Raw genomic sequence first — 24,834 nt, forward strand, 5'->3', positions numbered from 1 at the left:
TTTCCTTTGCTTTTTTTCTACTTTGCTCATTTTTGACAAAGTACCTGACAAAGGTTTTCAATAAATATTTGCTGAATAAATGTGAATGGAGCTAGTGCCCATGTTCTTTCCACTATACCGTGCTGCATTTGGATAAGGGGGCTAAATTTTCCTTCTTGTAATGTTATTATAGAGACTTTTCCCCCCTCAATTAAATGAGAGAGACTAGGCTTCAGTCATTATTTTTATAATTTAAAGTCTCCTGACTGAAGTTTTGAAGCTTATGCTGACTATTGGAGAGCACGTTCAGGAAAGATTCTCTTTCTCTACTTTTAGACTCATCTTAGTTGTAAAGCTTTAACCAGACTAAACTGAAAAATCTATATATTGTGATTTAAAAACAATAAGTATACCACGGTTTTCAAATTAAACCTTCAAAATGAAGTAAGTTGTAGGCTACAAAATTCATTTATTTATTAAAAAAATTTAAATGTTTGCTAAGTACTTACCATGGTGTTAGGTACTAGGAATATTATATTTGATATCATGTCTCATATAAATATGAAATGGGCTTCAAAGCAATAGTTTGACATATTGTGATGTAAAATGAAGTAAGACTCTCCTTGTCAGAAATGTTTGCTAGAAATCCAAAATCAGTTACCCGTTTAGGAAAATTGGTTCGTGCAGACATCTCTGATAAAGAGTAACTGTGTTAACATACTTGAGGCAATTCTACTTCTCTGATATACTTCTTGAAGACAGTAAGACAATGACCAGATGAAGCAACTATTCTTTTATTTTCTCCACCTCTGCCGCCCCTATCTGTTCTTTTAAAGTTTATTTTTATTATTTTGAGAGAGATGAGGTGGAAGAGGGTCAGAAAGAAAGAAGGAGACAGAATTTCAAGCAGGCTCTGTGCTGTCAGTGCAAAGCCTCATGTGGGGCTTGAACTCACAAGACTCTGAGATCATCACCTAATCTGAAATCCAGAGATAGACCCTCAACTGACTGAGCCACCCAGGCACCCTGAAGCAACCGCTGAATAAATTTATTGTTCAATTCGGGCTCAGCAGTCGGTTTTATTTTCATCTAAGTGACAGTTGGCTAGTTGCTTTTACATCGCATCTTACACACAAATTGTTTTTCCTTTATTTACTGAATTTGGTGCTCTTTAGCAAGTCTGGTATTCACTCTAAAAAGGACAGAAAAAAGCAAAATAAACAAGAAGCCCCCGGAAGACACAGGTCTTTGGACAAGTTCTTTGCTGTGTGTGCAATTATGCACTTTGAATCGTTTGACTTTCAAATGTATTCCCCATAGTTATGTACTTTAACAGCATATTTACTTTGTGGATACATCCTAGAAAAAAAAATTTTTTTCATAAAAGAGAGAAACCCTAGAAGATGGATATACATGCATGGAATCTGAGAAAGAAATGAAAACAGTTTCATTTAAGTTTATATCTACCAAATTAGCAGTCTAAAACTCCTTTTTATAAAACTATTTTCTAGTGCTTGCTAGATTCTTTTTGATTTGTAAAGAAAGACAATGAAAACAGGCAGATTAGGGCAATAAACCAAATGATCTAAGAGGATTAAAAGATTAATGCCAGGCACAGGGAGGCTCTGCTCTGTAAATCAAGGTTATGCAGAAACAGAGGAGGCCACATTTCTGCAAAATAGAGACTCTTTCAGAAAATGCTCTTGATCACTGAGAGCATAGCTTGCCCTTGACCATTTGGGGCATGTGAGGTAAATAGTTAATGGATGCCTCTATAAGAAACAGAATAGCACATTACATCTTTCTTACTCGGAAATTCTAGGCCTCTTTCAGTTAGAAGAAGAGAATACTACTGTTACCCTAAATATCAAAGTCTGCAGTTCCACTCAGAAAATAGAAACCAATTCAATAAGCTACTTTCATAATGCCTTGCATTGATGGATCTTCAGTCCTCAGTGTCTGTGTTAAACAGGCTTCTTTTGTGGCAGAACAGTTCAAGTTTCATTATTTATCTTTGTACAACTTCACCATGATTAGTTTAAGAGCTAGATACAGGCTAGGACTTAAAAACATTTCTTTATCGCATTAGGCAGTAGATGCAACAGAAAAATATTTTATCTTTTGCAAGCTGTTTCAATGCCTGGATAAAACGGAAGCAAAGTTGATATATTTATAGCAATGAAATCATTCCAAATTGATTGGAAAATGGTCATGTGACTGGTTGTTTATGAATGTGACATGTCAATGATTAAACTAAAATGGTGGCGGCCAGTAGACCTAGAAAAAGGTGTTCAACCTCATTAGCAATTGGAAAGATGAAAACTGAAATGATAGTGTTATATTGACCAGATGGGCTAAAATTAAGGTGTAAAATCACGTGGAAAGAAAGCTTGGAATTATGGAGGAAAGCTGAAGATATACATACCACAAGGCCCAGAAATTCTAGAATATACCCTAGAGAGTTTGCCTATGGGCCCCAGGGTAACGGATAAATACATGGAATGCTAAACAGTAATATAAATGAACAAACAATAGTTACAGGCAATGCCATGGAAATTGTCACAATTATAAGGCTAAACAAAGGAATCATGGCATACAAAACACCTCCATTATGATTTTCTTCCTATAGAATTCAAAGCCAGACAAGACTAAACTATATTGTTTGGACATGCTTAAATAAGTAGTATAGACTAAAGGAAAAATAAGAAAATGATTAACACAAGTAAAGACAGTGGTTATCGCTGGGGGAGAGGTACACACTGGGGCTTTCCCAGAGCTGACATATTGTATTTCTTAACTTGGACTACATTGTTTGTTTAAATAATTGTCGGGGCGCCTCGGTGGCTCAGTTGGTTAAGGGTACGATTTTGGCTCAGGTCATGATCTCACAGTCTGGGAGCTCCAGCCTCGAGTTTTACTGAAGGCTTGGAGCCTGGAGCCTGTTTTGAGTTCTGTGTCACCTTCTCTCTCTGCCCCTCCCCCACTCATGCTCTGTCTGTTTCTCTCTCAAAAATAAACAAACATAAAAAATTTTTTTAAAATAATTGTCAAAGAGTACAGGTACATTTTATGTGCTTTTCTTTTATGCTGCAATACAAAACAAAACACAAACACAGATCCTGAGACCACTGCCCATGGGACATGTCTCTGTGACTCCCAATATGTTCAGGTGGGCCTCGCTGTTTGGAGGGAAGGTCAGGGCTGGCAGCTACAAGCAGACTGTACACTGGATTCAAGGCTCCACATCTTCAGATGAGATGACTGGTTGACTGTGGTCCAGGTTGGGGTTATTATCACACAAAAGATCCTTTAGTTAAATCCTGTTTGATTCCATTAACTTCACTCAACTGACTCAGAAATACCCACTCAATTTTGCCATATTGTTTAGAGGTAAAAACCATTGAGCATCAGTATAAATTAAATGAGAATTGGATGGGAATCTCTGAGAATGAGTCTGGGCTCCTTTATTTTCATTCCAGTCCTGCTTTCTTTCCAAATGACCCACAAATTCATTTTCGTCAGCCTCCTTTTACCTCAAGTGACACAGCCGGTGTTCCATAGATAGCAAAGGAGAAAATTCACTGCATGATTTTTTATCATCTCTAAACACATTAGCAAAGGAATATCTGAAAGGTGTTTTCATCTGACTAATTAGGTTAGAAATCTCAGGAGAACAGTCCTATTTGCTATCTTTTTGATGGAAATGTTTCTGTTTCTGGTTGAGAATCTTGCAAGAACAGATGTCTCCTTTGATATTTCCTCTTGGAACTTCAAATAGGAAAAAAAGAAAGCAACTTTTTCTTCCTCATCAATTGGGAAACAAACTTGGATTGTGAAGGCCTTAGGTACGAGGGCAAGGAGTTGTACAGAGTGCTGGGAAAGAAACGCTTATTGGTGATTGTTGACATATGTTGCCCTCCTCCCCCAAATTTGGCTATTTCAGGGCATTGTTCATAAAGCCTTCAGATTTTAGTGCAAGCAAATTATAGAGCATAAGACACTTTTCTTTTTATTTGCAACTTCTTTTTTAATGATTTATGAATTTGAATACTTAAAGTTAATTTCATTCTCTCACTGCCTTTTATTTGTCTGTCTTGTCTTCTCAATTACCAGTAAGTTCTCTGACGGAAGAAGCTATTTTTCCTTTGTGTTCTCCATGCCATTGAAACTTAGTGCTGAGAATACAATAGGTGCTTAATAAATTCTTACCACTTTTGATTCTATCTTTTAAAAAAAAAATAGATGCTTTTGAATACATTCAGAACCTGTCTTGAGACCCATCTCAGCATGGTCAGAGCTGGGTAACAAGTTGTAAGAAATGACTCAGTTCTTGGTCTCTCCAGATGTCTTTTGCTACAGATTGTAACTGTTAGTGATAATTGATGGAAGTGGCTATTATTAACAATAGGGCTTCTAAACAAGTTTTAAGTTATATATGCCCCAGGTATTGAGGGATAATGCAATGCCAAAGGAATGCCGGGAATAGAATAATAACGTATGTGATGACAAGTGGAAAATAAAAAACAGAGAGAAGCCAAAGGCAAGGAAAATGAAGGAATTATGATTTTAGTCTACCAGGTTCTTTCCCCCCATTATCAGATGCCGTTTACATTCCATAGAAGATGCTATAGATTGCAGTCCGAAATGTAAAGACCAGTATTTGTGACAGTGAAAAAAAAAAGTGGTCTCTTTAGAGTCACTCCAAGGTTTTAGTGTTTAGTTTTCAAAGTTCAGTTTCTCTAAATGACTGTAACAGAATGCAGTGGGGACATACTATAGAAAATATATCAGGGATTCCTAATCTGGAGTCCATGGAAGGGATTCAAAGGCTCTGGGCCCTTGAGGTGGTGTGTAAAATTGAATCTGTGCACATCTACAGTTTTCTAAGTATTTTGGCCTTTCGTCTAAAATTCCTGACTTCTCTCCTCCAGGCGAAGAATCACTTCTTATAGGTAACTCTTACATTTATGTCCTAGAACCAGCCATATGAACTTGACTGGACAAGTGGATTGGAAAAGATCATTCCCAGGGCGCCTAGGTGGCTCAGTCGGTTGAGTGTCCAGCTTCCGCTCAGGTCATGATCTCACGGTTTGTGGGTTTGAGCCCCGCGTCGGGCTCTGTGCTGACAGCTAGCTCAGAGCCTGGAGCCTGTCTTCAGATTCTGTATCTCCCTCTCTCTCTGACCCCCCCGCCCCATGCTCTGTCTGTCTCTGTCTCTCCAAACAAAAAAAAAGATCATTCCCACACAGATTCAAATGGTGTTTGTGAAGATGACAGGTCTCACCATGCTTAAGTTAGGAGAGTTCCGGGGATCCCTTTCCAGAGATCAAGCATTGTGCTGAAAATACCGAAGGTTATTAACGCTGCATGTATATTTACATTCATGACTTGGCAAGGATATGAGCTGCAATATGCAGTCTTCTCAGAGACGATACTGTGAGGGTTGGATTGCAAAGCAGGCAGATGTCTGGGGTTTGGCAAGTAATGCGTTCTCCTCCTCCTCTCCAAAATGGTCCACCTAGTGCATTTGTATTTCCATTCTGTCTTTTATTAAAAAAAAAAAAACAACAAGCAAACAACATCTTTATTGAGGTATAATAGATATACCATAAAATTCAACTTCTTAAGGTGTGTAATTCAATAGTTTTTAGTATATTCACTGAGTTGTGCAACCATCACTATGACTATTTATTCGTTTATTTACTTATTTATTTTTAAATGTTTATTTTGAAAAAGAGAGCAAGAGAGTACGTGTGTGCACGAGTGGGTGAGGGGGCAGAGAGAGAGGGTGAGAGAAAATCCCTAGTAGTCTCTATGCTCAATGCCAAGCCCAATGCGGGGCTTGATTTCAGCACTGTGAGATCATGACCTGAGCCAAAATGAAGAGTTGGACACTCAACTGACTGAGCCACCCAGGTGCCCCTCCATGATCTCATTTCAAAACCTTAAGAGTCTTTTCTAATTATATTCTTCTCATAGCTCCAGAACAGCACCATGTTTCATTAACTTCTTACAAAGAAGATTTCTGCTCTGAAATTACCCCTGTAGATAATCGGCAGTTACGTATTTTAAGGAAGGGTGGGGTGTAGGTCTTGAGAACATACACTAGCTCCATCCCTCCTAGTGCTGGGATTCATTCAGCCTTTGTTTACAAACAGAGTGATGGCCAGTTTTAAGATGTAGATGATATCTCCTAGACAAAAAAACAACAAAATTAGACCATTTGGACCATTTAAATTTGCCATCTTTATAGGCTAAAAGCAGTGAATCTCTGTAATTTCACAAGGTTCAACATAATTAAACTTACCTTAAGTGCCACTCCACTGGCATTGTAAAAATATTATGTTTTACGTTTATTATAAGTAAAGCAACTTGCTGCTGCTTGAAATACAGCTAAAATTTGTGTTTCTCTGTAATTCTACACAGAGTTAAAATACTCTCTTTCTCAATTTTTATTCATCCAACCTCAGCTATTTCCAAAATACCTAATTTTTGCCAAGTGAGCTGGAGGAAGAAAGGTACAGTCTGACCCTTAAGGATCACATGTGTTTGCTGTACATTCTTCCAGCATTCTTTATTAATTTATTATCCGAGAACTATGCAATGTGTTTGCATTTCCATCTTCAACAAATTCATCAACCAAGTCACTCTTGGCCCCTGCTGCTTTGTAGTTTGGCCAAGCCCTTCTTCCCTTCATGCGCTCAAACATCAATTACTTAGATGGCTTTTTTTCTCTGTAATTCCCAAGTTCACTGAGTGGACACAATCTCCTGTCAATGTTGCAATGTTTCCACATTGTTAAAGGAGGTAATTTTGTGGTTTTCCCAAGTGTAATTACTACCTGCCTCAGCCGTGGCTGGATGCCAGCGATTCTCAATTCTTAAATTTTGGAAGTAGATTAAAGCATTTAATTAACACACACACAGCAAATCTTGAAGTGTGGAAATCTAGTTCCTAACATTCAAGTCGCACAGATGATAAAAATCATCAATAATATAAAAGACACATGCAAGTAATTTGTACACATTTCTAAAATATTGGTAATTTCCAATATGTTGTATATGTTATACATGGCTTTTCGGATATGTAGTGGATTTCGCCAGTCCTGAATTTAGCTGGACCATTGATTCAAGGTGCGAGCTGCATGAATCTATTGGTAATTTTCCTTCCACATACTGCTCCTAAGTAGAGAAACAGAATGCTAGGAAATTTTTATCATCATATTTATACTAAAAAGGGCACAATATTCAGGAAGCAATATGATGCTAATCAGGGATAATAGTGTTAATTTTGTCCAGCACGGATAGAAAACAGGATTTGTGAATGTTGGAGAACATCTTATCCCGGTACTTCATTTTACAAATAAGGAGATGGAATCCCAGAAAACTTAAGCGATTAGTTTAAAGTTACTCAATTATTAGTTAAAAATCCCACATTCAAATTCAATAATTTAAATTTCTAGCACAATGCTATTTCTACTAATGCTTTCTCCATTTCTTATGGGAAAATATTTAAAATTATATTCTAACATGAGCCTCCTTTGCAATCAAAGCCCAGTTTCTTCAATTGTCTTTTTTCTTTCTTACCCTGACACTATTTTCCTGTTTTTAAAAAATTGTTTAATGTTTATTTGTTTTTAAGGGACAGAGAGACAGAGTGTGAGTGGTGAAGGGGCAGAGAGAGAGAGGGTGACCCAGAATCCGAAGCAGGCTCCAGCTCTAAGTTGTAAAGCTGTCAGCACAGAGCCTGATGTGGGGCCAGAATCCACCAACTGTGAGATCATGACCTGAGCTGAAGTCGGATGCTTAACTGACTGAGCCACCCAGGCACCTCAATCACTATTTTTCTTCAACTTCATTTAACCTCAGCTAAGGTCAGCCAACCTGTATCAGTGGTCCTCAAACTTCAGTACACATCACAATTATCTTGTGGCTTTGCTAAAATAGATTCCTGGGTCCAAGCCTGAGCTTCTGATTCTGTAGGTCTGGGTGTGTGCATGCAGGTGAGAATTTGTATTCCTGAGAACTTTCCAGGTGCTGCTGCTGTGGGTTGAGGACCACACTTTGGGAACTACAACCAACATGAAACAGGCCGAACAACCCTTCTGTCAACACGGTTTCTAAGGATTAGCTCCCACTGCTTACTCGGTTAGCCTCTGGAAGTATAACAGATCATCAAAGTACTCCATCCAAAAGCTCAGTTGTGCTCTGTAGGCTCACAGCATTGGCTTCCACATTGAGACCACTGTGAAAATGACTACTGTCTTTGCAGAGGGCTAGTGAGTCAATTTGGAAAGAAGGCAGTTATTTAAGATTTCTGATTGGCACAAATAGCACCTATGACCCTACCTCCTGACTGGTGCTTCCTTCTCTTTCCCTTATTATTATTATATTTTAAATTTTTTAATGTTTACTTATTTTTGAGAGAGAGAAAGAGAGAGAGAGAGAATGAGCATGAACAAGGAAGGGGCAGAGAGAGGGAGACACAAAATCTGAAGCAGGCTCCAGGCCTCGAGCTGTCAGCACAGAGCCCAACGTGGGGCTCAAAGCCATGAACCACAAGATCATGACCCACGCTGAAGTCAGATGCTTAACTGACTGAGCCACCCATGCACCCCTCTCTTTCCCTTATTAAAATTCCCTTATTAAACTAATTAATGTTAAGTGTGCCAGTAATAAGAAAATAGCCGTAACCAATAAGTTCTAACAACCTCATGTCTTCAATCTTTACAGAGGCAGAAAATTAAATATCACTCTAGCATTCAGGATTCTTAGTTGCAAAAACACAATCAAGGTTAGCCAGTGTAAACAGAAAGAGATTTAACGTAAGGTATCAGGTTGCTTACAAAACGTGAGTGGACATCGAAAGACCTGGGTCCCATGTAGAATCCTCTAGGGAATGTGAGGTTTAGCTTTCCAGCCTTTATTCTACAGGAAGCGAGATTGAATTGGTTGTTGAGTGAACCAGTCTGTAGTATCTGCCACAATTATCATGTCCAAATTACAGTTCATTCTTTATTCTCAAGCTAGATGCTGGTAAGATATCAGGTATTGGTTTTACATACTCACGTAACGGTTTGTGAATTATCCTAGTGTTGAAAGGGAGATGTGGCAGTGAACTGACCAGTAAAGTAAACATTTTGTAAATAGTTCTGTTGGTATACTGATCTCTGGTCTTTGATTCCTGGGATTTCCGGATTCACAAAGAGTAGTTATTTGAAGAAATACTTTTCTAAAGATAATGTGGTGGTAATGAAAACCCAATACTGATTACTTTGTTACTGGTGGCCTTAGTGTTTATCTTTTATACTGTGTTTTCATTCTATACCATTTCTGTCAGATTATTTATTAAAATTGGAATTATTAAAAATTACATTTGGCTACAATACATTCAGGAGGAGGATTCATTATACCATTATTTTACAGGATATATTGGATTAAAAAACATCATTGGTCTTAGGAATCATCAGGTCTTGTGAATTATGAAACTTGAGATGACTTAGATTACGATTAATCACTACTAGTCACTCCTGTAAAGAATCCAAGGCTGAAGCATTCTGCTTGGGTTCCTCATTTTTATTCCATGACAGCACTCACTGGTGGCTGTATTATTGGGTGAACGATCTAAGCTATTGAAGCAGAGACACTCACAATGCCCTTAGATTATATTTTTCTCTTATGTGACTGTCCAGAAGTAGGCAATGCAAAATGGGTGTATTGATTCCGTTACATATAACACTCAGCTTCTATCCCAGACCATGTTGTCTTCAGGGACTCTCCCTCAGACATCAGGAAGGAAAAAATAGGAGGTGGAAGACACATTCCTTCCAGTTAAGGGTAAAACCTAGAGGTAATACACACCACTTCTGGCTCACTCGTCATGAGTCAGAACTTAGTCACAGTGCCACACCTAGTTGCAAGGGAAGCCAAGAATTGTCATCAATAGTTGGAAGGCCTTGGACCCAGTGAAAATCTGGGTGGGGGATTTTAATACCAGAAAGAAGAAGTGAATATTGGTAAATGGCTAGCTCTTTGCTACAATGGCTTACCTGAAATTGTAGGCTGGTTTTCTCCATATCATATCACAGCTGCTTTGTGGGCGAACTCTGTTGTGCTCCTTGTGCTGAAAGTGAAGCTTCTTGAAGGGGTGAGTTGGAGGGGGGTGTTCAATGAACTTTCTGGTAAACAGATCAGAGAATAATAGAATCTCTATGTTGAAAGGACTCTCAATAGTCACCGAGTCTAACCACTCACTGGAAAATCTTGACTTTCTTTTAGACTTGCCCAATTTTACATGTGAAAACTGTAGACTTACTCAGAGTAAGGTTCCTGGAGGAACCCCTTTGAGCTCTGTTTCTGTCTGGCTGTGATCCAAGAAGAGATATTTGTGTTAATTATAAGCTATAACAATCTATGTATTTTTAGAATTCTGTGAAGTACCATAGAATCACTGAGGAACATATTGAATCGTAAGGTCCCCCTTTCAATTATTGAAACAGTGGAGTCTTGTTAGAACCCAGTTTGTGATTACACATATTTGGATGCCTATACAACTTGGTGAGAAGGTATTGAAGTGGAATTCAAATGACGTGACCTAGTCTTAGCCATCTACTATCTATATAACTCCAGGAAATCATTTAACTTCTTGGAGACCTGATTTTTAAAATAAGAAATTAGAGGAGGTGGTAAACTATTTCACCATTGGCATAAGATGGATTCCAAATAATCAGAATCAATGCCATTTTTAAAAAACTCATCTGGGGGAGCTGGTGCATTCCGGAAGAAGGTCACCCAACTTGCAGACCTGTGAATTTCCTCTTGAAACTGAACTGCACACAGTAAAATGCTGCCATATTAGCCTACATCATTAGTGTTCATTCTCACCTGTGGTACTTTCAGGATAAAGGGATGCACTGAAGCTTCTGTCTGATGACTAGATGTTACTTTTCAACCTCAAGATTCACATGAATATCAGAAAAAGCAACAAATCTCAGTAAGACCATTCTGGAACAATGAACTAGTATTGTCTAGAAATATTAGAAAACCCAGAGTTTTCCAGGTCCTCCTGTAACATAAATTATAAGAAAATGTAGAGATCGGCTTCTAGGATGGCAAAGAATCCATTTGGCAGTTTGTAGAGCTCAATTCAAAAGGTTGTCACATTTCATTACATGGGACCTCTGCTCCAAAAAGAGGACAATTGTGAGCCTGCAAGTGAGCCCGAAGGTAATCTTTAGTAAGGTCTAGAGATAAATGTTGCAATGAGCACAGTTAGAATGAAGTGGGCAGAATAATTTTAAATTATGGCCTTGAAATTTCCACTTTACTTATAGGAACAAGATAAGGCAAAACACTCCAGTTAATGGACCATGAGGCACACATTTCCTGAAAAAGACAAAAGGAGGGGAGTGCATTGCTCTTACATGAAATGAACAATTTTCTTTAGTCTCAATGCTGACAATATGACACTGTGTCAAAGGAGAGAGTGATAAGAGAGGCAGCCTTAGAACAAAACAAAGAGTAAAGGAAAATGAAACAATGGCTCTTATCAGTTCCAAAGGTGAGTTCACCTTCCTGGCTTTTAGCTATCTTAGTCATTGTCATGGCTCCATGGCCACAAAACTGAATCTGTTCTCTCTTCTCTGCACGTGTGTGTACATGCATTTTAATCATTTGTAAACAGTGTTTCCTGAATAGAATTTTTTCCTGGCTCCTGAAAAAGCAATGCTTCTCTTCCAAATGCACCAACATGGAACTATCATCACAATCTCGCCTTATTTACATGAAAGTGTGGAAAACAGACAAATGAGGCATACTGGCTGTTTGGAAGGCAGCTATGCTCACCACTATACCACCAACGCTATACTGGCTGTTTGGGACTGAAAACAAGTGTTCTTCTATGACCTGAAAGTACTAACGGTCAAATGACCTTAGAGCTGGGGAAGACACTCAGATCTCAGAGTCTCATCCTGGGGACACAGGCGCTTGTCACTGCAGCTCCCTTTCCAGCTTTCCCAGCAATCTTCACACTGCCCCTCCCCTATTTCCCAAGTCTCTTACCAAGCCTATGCTTCCGTGGCATGCAGAAGAAGTGGAAGCTTTTGTAGTTGACAAAAGGGAAGGAGGTGATGTTCCACTATGAGCTCTGGCAGCACTTTAAGCAAAGCAAAGCAAAGCTTTCTTTGGAGACATCTAGAAAATACCCAATCAGAAAAATCCTCCCCTGCGAGGTCTGATTTTCTGAGACTTTTCTGCTCTGGGCTGGATAGAAAGAACTGGAAAAAGAAGATAGGGCTGTTGCTATTATGTTATCAGGGTGTCTGGCCTTGTTCATATCCTGGCTTCCTGAGTGATGTCACTTACGTGACCAATATCCTTTGGATGTACTGGTAGATGTGTGGGCTCTTGTGTTTCCCTTGCAGTTCCTTTGGGATGAAATGAATCTTCTTTCTTATTCTCTCCTTCCTCTTCCTCCTTCCCTTCCTTCTTTCCTTCCGTCCTTCCTGTGCATTTTTCTCCCAGACTTTCCTTTGTCTTCCTCCTAAACATGCCACCAGGAAAAAGTCATGTTTCTCTTGTTGAATTCCTTCTACACTTTGGAACACACTTGGGAAGATGTGTTTTTATGAAGTAACTCAGGAACTTGAGCAGTCTGCAAGGATGCTCCTCTCCAGGGTAGACCTAAGCTTCCACAATCAGGATGGCTTTGGATCCTTTCCCCAGCTCTCTCTCAAGTTACATGATTCTATACTATCTGGCTAGGAATACTATACTATACCATTTTGCTAGGAATGAACTGATATTATTATTATTATTAATATTTATTTATTTCTGAGAGAGAGAGACAGAGCATGAGCAGGGGGAAGGACAGGGAGAGAAGGAGACAGGATCCAAAGCAGGCTCCAGGCCTTGAGCTGTCAGTACAGAGGCCAACACAGGGCTCGAACTCGTGAACTGAGAGATCATGACCTGAGCTGAAGTCAGGGGCTTAACTGACTGAGCCCCCCGGGGGCCCCAGAGTGGACGGATATTGTTAACTTGACCTTTAGGAGGTAGGGTGATGATTCTTTAGGAGAATGAGGAGAGGCTTTTAAAACATGCCCAATGTAGTAGATGGGTAGAAGAAAGAGAGCTTGGGATCATTCCACCCTGTGTTTAAATCCCAAGTTTGTCACCTTTGTGACAGCAAGAAGGTTCCTATAAGTTTTCTGAATATCAATTTCCGTATCTGAAAAATCTAGTCAACAAGATTGCTAACATCATGGGATAATTGAAGGCCAAAGTCTTGAGTTGAGAAGAGGTCTAACAAGGGTGAACACCTCAATTTTCTTGCTGATACTAGAACAGCAGACCCTCCTGATTCTCTTGTAAACATTTTTCCTATTGACTGGACCTACCACCTACCGAGGGATTACTTTTTGCCAGTCCCTCTTATTAGCATTTTCTTCCACTTAATCTTCATTACAATCTCATGACCTAGTGATACTTTCAATTGACCAGTGAAAAGCTGCACCTTTCAAGGGGGTTAAATCATTCACTTGAGGATACCCAGCTGGGAAAAGTAGAGTGGGATTTAGCTTCCCCCTGGCAGGCTCGTTCCAGAATCCTCATGTTGAATGACCACACACACTGCATCCCAGGAGCATAAATTTGGGGCAAGCATTTCCTTTGGTCTCCCTAAAGCAAATTGATCTGGGATGGCCAGATCTTTCATAAAGACATAAGAATTAAAATAACTCTGCTGTGATCAATGGGAAGAGGAGCTCACTGAGACCTGCCATTGAAGTAATCAAGCAGTAAGCAATTGCTCAAAGCAATTGTGTTCAGCTTGGATTCACTTTCTGCTGCTGGGTCTGGGCTCAGTAGACCCATACTGAGCTCATGGGTAGAAGGCATACTTGTTAATGCTGTTAAAGTTGAGCAGTGCTCAGAGCCAGGCCCCTGGAGTAATCTCTCCATGTATTAAAGCCTTGAGGCATGTCTATGAAAGGGGGTAATATGGACATCTTGGAAATGACTTTTTTTGCAGATCAAACAAAGGTTTGGAAACTAAAAGCTACTTTCTTTTTTAAAACTGTAAGATCTAATATTTATAAGAAAAATAAAAATGTCATCCTGGGGGTAAATCCTTCTCCTAAACTTTCTCTGCTAGCGCATTTCTTACTCCAACACGTGAGCTGATGAAACACAAGATGTGTGCCTAGCAGTTGCTGGCATGTTTCAGTAATGCAGTATATGCTGAAAGATCTGATTTTGGAACTACTACCTACATGGGTAAAAGCAACAGCAATGACCTGTAAGCAGCAGTGTAATATCATTCTTGTCAGATTGCCGAAATTCAAGTTAAGGCCGGCCAGCCTCCCACTGTGCCCCATAGTCCAAATTCTCTTCTCAAATTTTCTTTCCTAGGTTTCCCCAGAACCTCTGTGGGAATATGAAGATGAATTTGTATGTGGTGTATGTATAAATGTTGTGTATGGTGTGGTGTGGATATGTGTGGTGTGTACGTTGTAAGTGATTTGGGGTGTGCATCTATGTGTTCTGTGGTGCGGTGTGTGCTATGTAGTTATGAGTGTGGTGTATATGTATGTGGTTTGTGTATCTATGTGATGTGTGTATATGTGGTTTGTGTTTGCATGTTGTATTCATATGCAGTATGTGAGTGGCACTTGTGTATTTGTGTACACCATATGGGTATGTGGTATATGTGTGTAATATGTATTCGTGCACAAGCTGTTTATGCCTATCATGTGTATATATGCATATCTGCATGTGAGGTTTGTGTGTGTGCTTGTATGGTTATGTGTGATGCATCTGTGTGCATGGAGTTGTGTTTGTATAAGGTGTACACAGTGTGTGCACATGTGTGTAGTAAATTTGCATATGGTGTATGTATGCATGTTGTATGGGGTGTGAATGTGAGACATGCTCTTTTAAGTGTTTGGGGGGTATGTCTGTGTGTTCTGGATGTGCATATGTGTGTTCTGTGTGTATACGTATGAATGCATGCATATATATTGCATTTACATTTGAGGTGGTATGTATATGTGTGTAGTGAACTTATATGTAGTGTGTATGTATTTGTATGTGGTGTGTGTTTGCAAGGGTTGTATGTTCATGTACATTGTGCGTCCATAGGTGTATGAAATGTATGTGTGTATATAATGTGTATTTGTGGCATTTGTATATGGTATGTGTGTGTAGTGTCTGTATGTAGCTAGTGTGTACATGTGCCTGGGGTATGTATATAGGATGTGTGTGGTATGTTTGTGGGGGGTGTTTGCACGTGGTATGTATATGTGTGTGGTGTCTCTTGCTAGTGTGTGTGTGATATGTTTGCATGTAGTGTGTGTGTTGTGTATGATGTCTGTAAATGCGTGTGTGTGTATGAGGGACAGGGGCATGTGCCATAGCTACTGGTGGTCATTTATTCTTCAGTGTCCCAGAATCATTGAAGAGCTATTCACAACCATAATGGCAACTGGTTCTGTCTTTGAAATAAGCTAAATACAACAGTAACAGAAATAACTGATCATTTTTCTCAGTTCTTCCAAAGTCATGATACATTGCAGACAGGAACGACTACCCGGTTGCCCCCAGTGGGCCTCCTTGGCCCATGATCCCCTGGGGAGCTGTTGCAAGGAATTGAAGGCAGAGGAGGGCATGTGAAAGTGTTAAAAAATATAAAATAATTCATTGATTTGCAATGTGTTTCATTGCAAGTCAGAGACATTAGATTTGCATGTGGTGGCCTCCTTTGAAGCCTCCTCATCTTAATATCTAAAAATAAAAATCATGTCTTCTGGCAGTTAAAAACTCCACTTTCCATTTTTAAATATCACCTTTTTATTAGATTTCTGAAGAATCAACCTGTCCTGGACCTGAGGCACAGAGGCAGAATTGTGAAACATTCATGCCATGTGTCCCTACATGCACTCTATTCATTTTAGACGGTCTAAAATGCAATTTTGAAACTGAAACAACAAATCTTTTCTCAGAATCCTCTGGCAGGGGAGCCGAGGTTGCGCCAGTTAAGAAGTGCACCAAATCCTAATTACTCCCTCGGGAGCCAATCACTAGGCAAAAACCTGCATAATGTTCTATCTCCTGCATGAAGCAGACGCTGACATATTTCTCATTTTGTTGTTTCCTGCCATTTGGAGATGTTGCTATTTGTCACACGCCAAACAGAGGAGAGAACAGCAAAGTGCATTTCAGTTACTTGGGCAATTTTTGCAAATGACCCATAGCTGTGGCTGTTTTGGAAGGCTTTCCTCTATGTCGGTGTATTGTGAGGCTGCCTGGCATTATGACTTGGAGCCTCACTAGCAGGGAGCTGCTCAAAGGGGCTGTAGGTGCCATGCCAGGTATTTGGGTGATGAATGGTTAGGGCTTCAACGCTGCCCCCGCAAGTCCCCCCTATCTTAAGCAGAACAATTTCACTTAAATTTTTTTTATATTAGGGGGTTTTATAACACTTAATTAAAGAAAAAAGGAGTAGATAAACCAACTGCACTATAACCTTAAAAGGCACAGAGACTCTGAGAGATGAATGACAATCTCATACACAAGAATGGCAGGTGGCCAACTTTTAAAATATTCTTAACAGTCACCACGGCACCCTGTTCCAGCATCAACAGCCATTGATCTACAGGAGAAATCTGTAATTCAAAATCTCCATATTGCCTTGGTTCTTCCCTCACAAAAATGTGATTAACTGACTATGAAGCTGGAAAGACATGCAAGAGGTGGACAATGAATGTTTTATAAGCCAGATTAAAAGGAAAGATTTTATCTTCAAAGTCATGGGATTCCAAGGATACGTTTTCGCAGGTTTGAGTTTTACAGAGTTGTAAAACTCTGTAGCTGATGGTGGAAAATTGAGTGACGAGTGGGCAAGACTGGAGATGGAGAGACAAATATGTTGTTTATTGATTTTTTCTTTTCTATTTGTTATTAAAAAATGTATCTCTATGATGGACAATAGGGTAAGTAAGAACAGTGTCAACAGAGCACTTGTGAAATAGTAATTTATTTATTCATTCAGGTATTTTATTTGCTTATTCATTCAATTTCTTCAACAAATATTTGAAGGTCTACTATATGCCTGGCATTGTTCTAGGTATTGAGGATGAAAGCCACTGACCTTGTGGAGCTTATATTTTATAGTGAAGCAGACAATACACAAGTTAAATATATAGTATGTTAGAGAACAATAATGACTAAAAAGAAAAATGAAACAGATGAGGCATGCTGGCGAGGTTGGAATTTTTTTTTGAAGAAAATTTTTTGAGTTTATTTATTTATTTTGAGAGCGAGAGCATGCATGCATGGGGGAGAGGCAGAAAGAGAGAAAGAGAGAGAAAGAGAGAATCCCGAGAGAGAAAGAGAATCCCAAGCAGGATCCATTCTGTCAGCACAGAGCCTGACACAGGACTCAGCCTCATGATCCGTGAGATCAGGACCTGAGCCAAAATCAAGAGTTCGACACTTCACTGACTGAGCCATCCAGGTGCCCCATAGAATATGATGACCACTGAAGGCTTAAGGAGGTGAAAGTTCAGTAAGGACCCAATAAAGGTGATGTGGGGGAGTTAACTGTGTGGTTACCTAGATAACATTTCAGGCAGTGGGAAGAGCAGAATCAAAAACTCCAAGGGGCATCAGAAGATGAATAGTCAAGGAAAAATGAAGAGGCCAATAAGGCTGGAGTTGCATTAAAAAAGGGAAGGGACTAGAAGATGAGCTCAGAGACTTGGCAATGAGGCACAAAGGAATGTAAACATGGTGGCTTTACCCTGAATGAGGTGGAAATTGTTGGAGGGTTTTGAGTGGGTCTAACTTATGGTTTTACATGGTCTTTCTAGCTGCTGTGCTGAAAGTAGACTTTTGGGGGCAAGAGTAAAGCAGAGAGGGCAATTAAAAGGAAGATGCAATAATAAAGCTAAGAAGTGATGGTGTTTTAGACCAGAAGAAATGGGAAATGGAAGTAGGATTCAAGATGTGCATTAAAAGTAGAGCTAAAAGAATATAGTAAAGGATTGGACTTAAGGTATGTGAGAGAAGAAGAGTCAAAAATGGAAGACTAGTATTACCTTTAATTGAGATGGGGAAAACAGAGGGCGGGTCTGATTTGGTAGTGGGGAGATTAGGTACCCAGTTTGGGATGTCTATCAGACTAGACGTTGGAGACATGTTAAGTTTGAGATGTCTATCAGACAAGAAGGCATTGGATTTACTGGAGTTCAGCAGAGAGGGCTGAGCTAGAGTTATAAATTTGGAAAATCTCAGCATATAGGTGATATATAAAGCCATAAACTGGAGATGATCACTAAGGGAGAGAATGTAGCTAGAAAAGAAGTAGAAGTGGACCTGATTGATGATCTGGTGTAATCAACATCTCATTTCTTTGATATCTCCAGAAGACCTTTATCAGGAGCTCCATAACACTACTTTCTTAATTTTTTCATGGTCCAGTAACTAATTCTTGCTCCAATGAAATAGGTTTCTACTGATTCAAAATATAAATTAATATCATTTTGCTACATATTCGGTTTAAATAGAATTCACAGGTAACTTAGGAACTTAATTCACACTTTTCAAAAATGTTTCTATGGGAACATATATTCTGAGCTCCAAATAAGTGTCTTTCAAATTACTTTTAGAATATTATCCAGTTTCAATGAAAACTGCCTATATTTCCAGTGTAGAAAAGAACATACATTTTTATCATGCTTTATATTTTTCCATTTGATTACATATTCTTCATGTTTATATGAATATATAAATATGTTATCATATCTTTATAATGCAACCAAAATATTTATTTTCTTGAATTTTAATATACTATTAGTATTTTCATTGTCAGGTTTCATTTTTTTAATAATCTCCCTTCCCTTGGCCTTTGTGTAACCTCACATCTACCTCTACTGATACATATTAAGTACTTTTAACTTTATTGATAAAATAATTTCTAGTTTAATTGCTGACTACTAATTTTTATGTTATGAAAATATAACCACTTTCTCCTAATACATGTCTATTTACTTCAAATTAATAGTGGACCAGACATGATCAGGGGAGTCTTAGGGTGATGACTGTTTCCTCTTCTGTCATGGGTTCCAGAATGTTCATGACCATGGGGAGAAGGAATTAGGATGAGTAGCCATTGAGGTGATAAAAATGGGATGAAGCAACAACATAATCTGTTTTGCATTCTTTGTTCAATTTTCTGGAACTGCCCAAAGACACCCCATCATCTCCTCTGACTGAGACTTTTTACACAATAACTAAATTGTATCATTCCCTAGTCTTCGAAGGCACACCAATTCTTTTTGAAACCCTTCACAGTGCATTTCGGGATGACTTCTCTGGCTGTCAGTGTGACATTTTGCATAGAATGGCCAATCTAATCAAGAAGGTCTTCCAGACCAGTTTTTTTTTTTTCTTGTTAATCAGAAGCATGTTTTACCCTTATACTATTAGGATTAATCTCTTTGAAAAACATTTTCAATATTTGCAATGCATGTCTTCTAGTCATATCCTTCCGTTACACCATTCACTGAGTTAATCTTTGGAGAGGGTGAAATGTCATCAATTTCACCAGAGGATTTCTCAATCTCTTTCATTTGTTTCAGCCAACAATTTTCCTCCTGACTGGGGTAAATGATCACTAGGTTCTGCAGTAAAATTTGTTGGCTATGTGAGCTGGAACACTTTGATTTCTATTTGCACTTCTTGTTCACATTTTCCTTGTCATTACTGTTTTATATTTTCTGAGTTGGAAAATATTGCATGAAGGTATGATTTTGTTGTGATAGAAAGAACATATAGCAAGGCATCTGGAGATTTGGAATGTAGCCCTGTAAATCAATGGACAAATAGCCTCTTCCTGTTTCAGTTTAAGTAGGATTTGTATTGCTTTCTCTACTCTCATTATGGTGTAGGTTACTTCAGGCAATTCAGTCTCATGCTTGGAAGAGTCTTAGGGGGCACTTTACTGAAATCTCTACAGTAAGATCCTCTTTAAAACATCTTTCATTAGTGGTTGTGTGCTTTTGCCTGAACGTCTTCAGAAATGAAAAACGTCTACTCAGTTAATAAAAAGCAATAATTGTTAATTACTCCTTATTTTGAGGGAGAGGGAACTCAACCCAAGAAAGCTCTTCACAATACACCTTGAAATTCCTTGAGAAGCCAACCACTGGTTGGTAACCCAATATTGTTTTCACTGACTGAAGGTCATCTCATATGGTGATGAGTTTGAGAAGATTCAAGTGCTTCTTTTCCTACATAAAGGTTCATTCTCCACCATTTGTGCAACCAGGACTTGGCAGCATTTCTTTCCCCATTATTTGGCACATTAAAGTTTTTTTTGAATCTGTGACATCATGTGCAGATAGAGGTTCCATTTTCTAAAGGGAGAAATTGACAGGTGAATGAGGAAAATTGCTGGTGAAAATTTTTTATAAAAGGAAAGAGAAAGGAGGGAGAAAAGGATAGCAAAGAAAGAGATGAAGAAGAAAAAGATAAGAGAAAGATGTGCAAAGAAAAGGAAAGAAAGAGAAAACAAAGCAAATAGGGAAAAATTAAACACAATGTCTCATATATGCCAAGTTGGTCCCTTCTGTCAGTTTTGCAATGAGGACCACATGGAGATGCAGTTTTCTGCTTGACCCTCTGCTTTGAGGGCTTTGCCTCTCTTTTCAGTTCTGCAAAACAAACAAACAAACAAACAAACAAAAAACAGCCAAAAGAAAACAAAAACAAAAATCTCTTTTCAGGTTACTAAACCTTGGTATTCATGAATCTCACCTCCTCTTTGTTGGATAACAGAGAGGGAGCTGAGGGACTCTATGCACACTCTTCTCTGCCTTCTACTTTAAAGACGTTAACCTTCCACAAGCATGTAGCATGAAAGTTGGCTACAATGAAAATGGTCACATTTTATGTGATAAAAAATGAGAAGGCATTTATTTGAAAATCTAATACATAAGTTCTGGGAAATTCTGCACCCTTTTTGTGGTTCCATTGCTAGCTAGAATTATTAAATTCCAGAGTCACTCTCTCATGAAAGGAATTGGTTGTTTTTTGACAGTGTTGATGAGCATGTTACTGGCACTGGTCATTTCTATTATTGACCCCTTCTCTTTTCTGTGAATCTTTGTGAGTGGAAGGGCTATTACATTTCTTATAGCTCACTTTTCTGGACAAGTCTCAGGTAGAGGAGTTACTTTTTCTTAACCAGAATCATTTAGTTATGGCTTAAGTTATCTGGTGCTATATCTACCTATCCATAATCTAAATTTACTTCTCTCTCATTTCTTTTCACAAAAGACTACGACTTCTTTGATCCTCTAAGTTTATTTAGATCTGACTCTTCCATATTTTATCTATAAGGGTTTTACTTACAAGGATAGTCTGTTGCTTCTCTCCTTTATTAAAATGGTCACTATATAGATCAAACTTCTTTGAGAAACCATGTTCTTTCTGATATGAAAGAAAGAAAGAAAGGAAGGAAGTAGGAAAGAAAGAAAGAAGCCAATTCTACATAGAAGATCAATTTGTAAATATATTTAATGGGAAAATCTGTTTTAATTTGTCTTATTGGGTCTCTAAGCTATGGTACACCTTAATGCTTACCTAGCAAATTCTGACATGGGGCTGTGTCTTCAAGAAGGAATGAATGAAGAAACTAGAGTTTTTTCAATCACTATAAGAGGTGCTAGGAACCTATATATAAAAGTAATTACAACCAATGCTTACTATAATCTTCTGAGGTACATTTCTTTGACTTTTAGAAATTTGGTCAGAATGATGCTCTAAATCAAATGTAGAATTAGGAATTAATTTCATATCCACTTGATTCCAAAGCCTGTGACCTCTCCTCTCTACTATCTTGTCCTCTGTGGTTTACTCTTGTGTTCTTTTTCTTGGCGAATATCATACGTTTATTCAAATCCTTACCTCTAGGGAGAAGATCAGATCATTCTTTTATTAATGCATTAGAAATGAGATCAGAATGAATTAGAAAATTAAATGTGGTTTTAGTAATTAATGGGGGTATTTATTATATCTCAATAATAAATGAAAGGGGAAAACAGATAAAAGATATTAGAATGTATAGGAAAAAACAATGAGTAAGCTGTATTAAAAGCTCAGTTTACTCTGTGACAGAGGAGGAAATTAAACAATTTCTCTGAAGTATATCTTCTTAACTGAAAAATTAACAACATCTGAGGTACATGTCTGACTTGAAGATTAAATATAAATGTGTGGAAACAGCTGGGTCAATAAATTGTTCCTTTCATTTTCCTCTGAGGCTTGCTTTCCTTATTTAAAATAGACAGAAATGAACTAAGTAGTCTCTAAATTCTTTGCCAGATCTAATATTCTTTGGAATGACACCATAAAAATCACCTTAGTAAAAGTAAAAGTAATTTTAGGGATATAAGTCAATGAAAGTCTTGAGCAAGTGTAAAATTTGTGCATGCTTAAAAAATACTAAGTCTACTTCATTCATTCATTAGTTAAATATATATTTGTTGACTATATTTTATTCCCTGGAAAGGTAAGATACAAAGATGGACAAGTTACGTTTTGTATGCTTAAGGAACTTATCAATTTCATGGGGCAGTGGTGTAAAAATTGTTAGTTATAAAATAACATGATAAGACTATGAAAAAAAGTGAGTACAAAATGCTACGGAACACAGAAAAATAATTAACATGGCCTTAGACTGAAGATTTTATAGCAGAGGTGACATCGAAGGTGGGATTTGAAAGATGAAGGATTTTCACTGAAGGATCCAAGGCATAATGGGCTTTCCTGGAAAAACACCATTGCTAAACATACAGAGGCAAGACAGAACATGATGTGTGTAGAGAAAGATAGAAGGATGATTGAAGTATTGAGTGCACATGTAGATGAAAAATGGAACCTGACTTTTTATGCTCTGCTGAAAACTGGAATCTTAATCCTGTAAGTAATAATAAACCATTAGAGTAATGAAGATACACTGTTTTATTCAAGACAATGTCCTTATTAGATCTGTGTTTCAGAAGGATGATAATTAATAGTGTAGAAGATGAAATGATAGGGTAAGCTAAATAGTTTACTAGTATGAATGAGAGACATTGAAGATTGAATTAAAGTGGAAGCAATGAAGGTAGAGAGGAAGAGATGGATTTAAGAGATATTTAGAGGGGTAGACTTTTTTTAGAATTTATTTTTATTTATTTCGAGAAAGAGAAAGATGGGGGGAGGGGAATGGGCACAGAAAGAGAGAGACAAAATCCCAAGCAAGCTTCATGCTGTCAGCACAGAGCTCAATGTGGGGCTTGAACTCACGAACTGTGAGTTCATGACCTGAGCTGAAATCAAGAGTTGGATGCTTAATTGACTGAGCTACCCAGGCACCCCAAAGGGTGGACTTTTTGAATATAGTTAGCAAAAGAGAGGGAGGGAATGCCTCTTGACTACCAGATCTCTAATTTGAGCAATAGCAGTGGGTGGTGAGTTGGGAAATGAAAATAAGGAATACAAGTGGGTAGATTTGAGGAAGGATAGAGCTGAAGTCAGTCTTGGCTATATTAAGTTCAAATTGTTGTCTGAATACCTAGGTGGAGACGCCCTGAAGTTGATAATTTTATGTATTGCTTGATTGCCAACCCAAGCTCTCTGTTCATCTTCTTCATTAGACCACTCCTTTATCATCCCAAACAACAGCAAATGGTTTCTTGGAATTTAATTATCCCTTTTGGTCCTTGATGAGCACAAAGAGGAGGCCAGAGCTTCATCTATTTTCCAGAAGGAGATTTAGCAAGGGCTAAACCCCTACGAAAGGCAACATGTTCAGAGGGCTCTATCAGAATCTGAGGTTTATGTAAGTGTATTCTAGGTATCTAAAGGTATGTAAACAAAACACTTATGTAGTAGTTTTAAAGTATGTACACAAATCATTTGAAACTTTTTCTATATAACTGTGAAGTCTAATCTCTTCCCCTTGAATGTAGACTGGCTTTAGACTACAGCACATAGAAGGTGGCAGAAGTGAAACTGTATACTTTCTGAGGCTAGATCGTAAATGGTGATTCAGCTTCTGCCAGGCTCCCTCTGTCTCTCAGGACATTTGCCTTGGGAGTCCCAAATTAATATGTAAGAAGTCTGGTAACCCTGAAACGCCATATTGGAGAGTTCATGTAGAGTTCACATAGACATACAGAAGCTAAAATTCTGATCACCAAATTCTGATGTGCGGGTTATTTTGTTCCTCCATACCACTAAGCAATTCTGTGACATCAGCTGGGTGTCCTACAATTCAGCTCAGTCCTGACTCTACCCAGAGACAACTTCAGATCCCACAGATTAACGGTTCACTTCTACAAGACTGACCCTTCAGATGCCAATCACAAGCCCAGGTTGTTACCTATTCTTCTCACCAACTGGCTATAGATCAGAAGTTCCAATGACTACCCCTCTGGGTTTGGTTAATTTGCTGGAGCATCTCACACTACTCAAACACTTTGCTTCTAGATTACTGGTTTATGATAAAAGCATATAACTCAAGAAGAGCCAGATAAAAAAGATGAACAGAGCAAGGTATGTGGGAAAGTGTGTGGAGCTTGCATGTCCCCTCCACGTGCACCGCTCTTCCCAAATTTCCCTGTTTACACCAAGCTGGAAGCTCTCCAAATCCTGTCCTTATGGAAGCTTCATTACATAGGCACGATTGATTAAATCCTTGGCCATTTGTGACTGAACTCAATCTCCAGCTTTTTTCCCCTCCCCGGATGTCTGGGCTGGGACTCAAAGTTGCCAACCTTTTAATCACAGTTGGTTCCCCTGGCAACCAGCC

The sequence above is a fragment of the Suricata suricatta genome, chromosome 10 (genome assembly GCF_006229205.1).
Source record: "Suricata suricatta isolate VVHF042 chromosome 10, meerkat_22Aug2017_6uvM2_HiC, whole genome shotgun sequence".
Lineage (NCBI taxonomy): Eukaryota > Metazoa > Chordata > Mammalia > Carnivora > Herpestidae > Suricata > Suricata suricatta.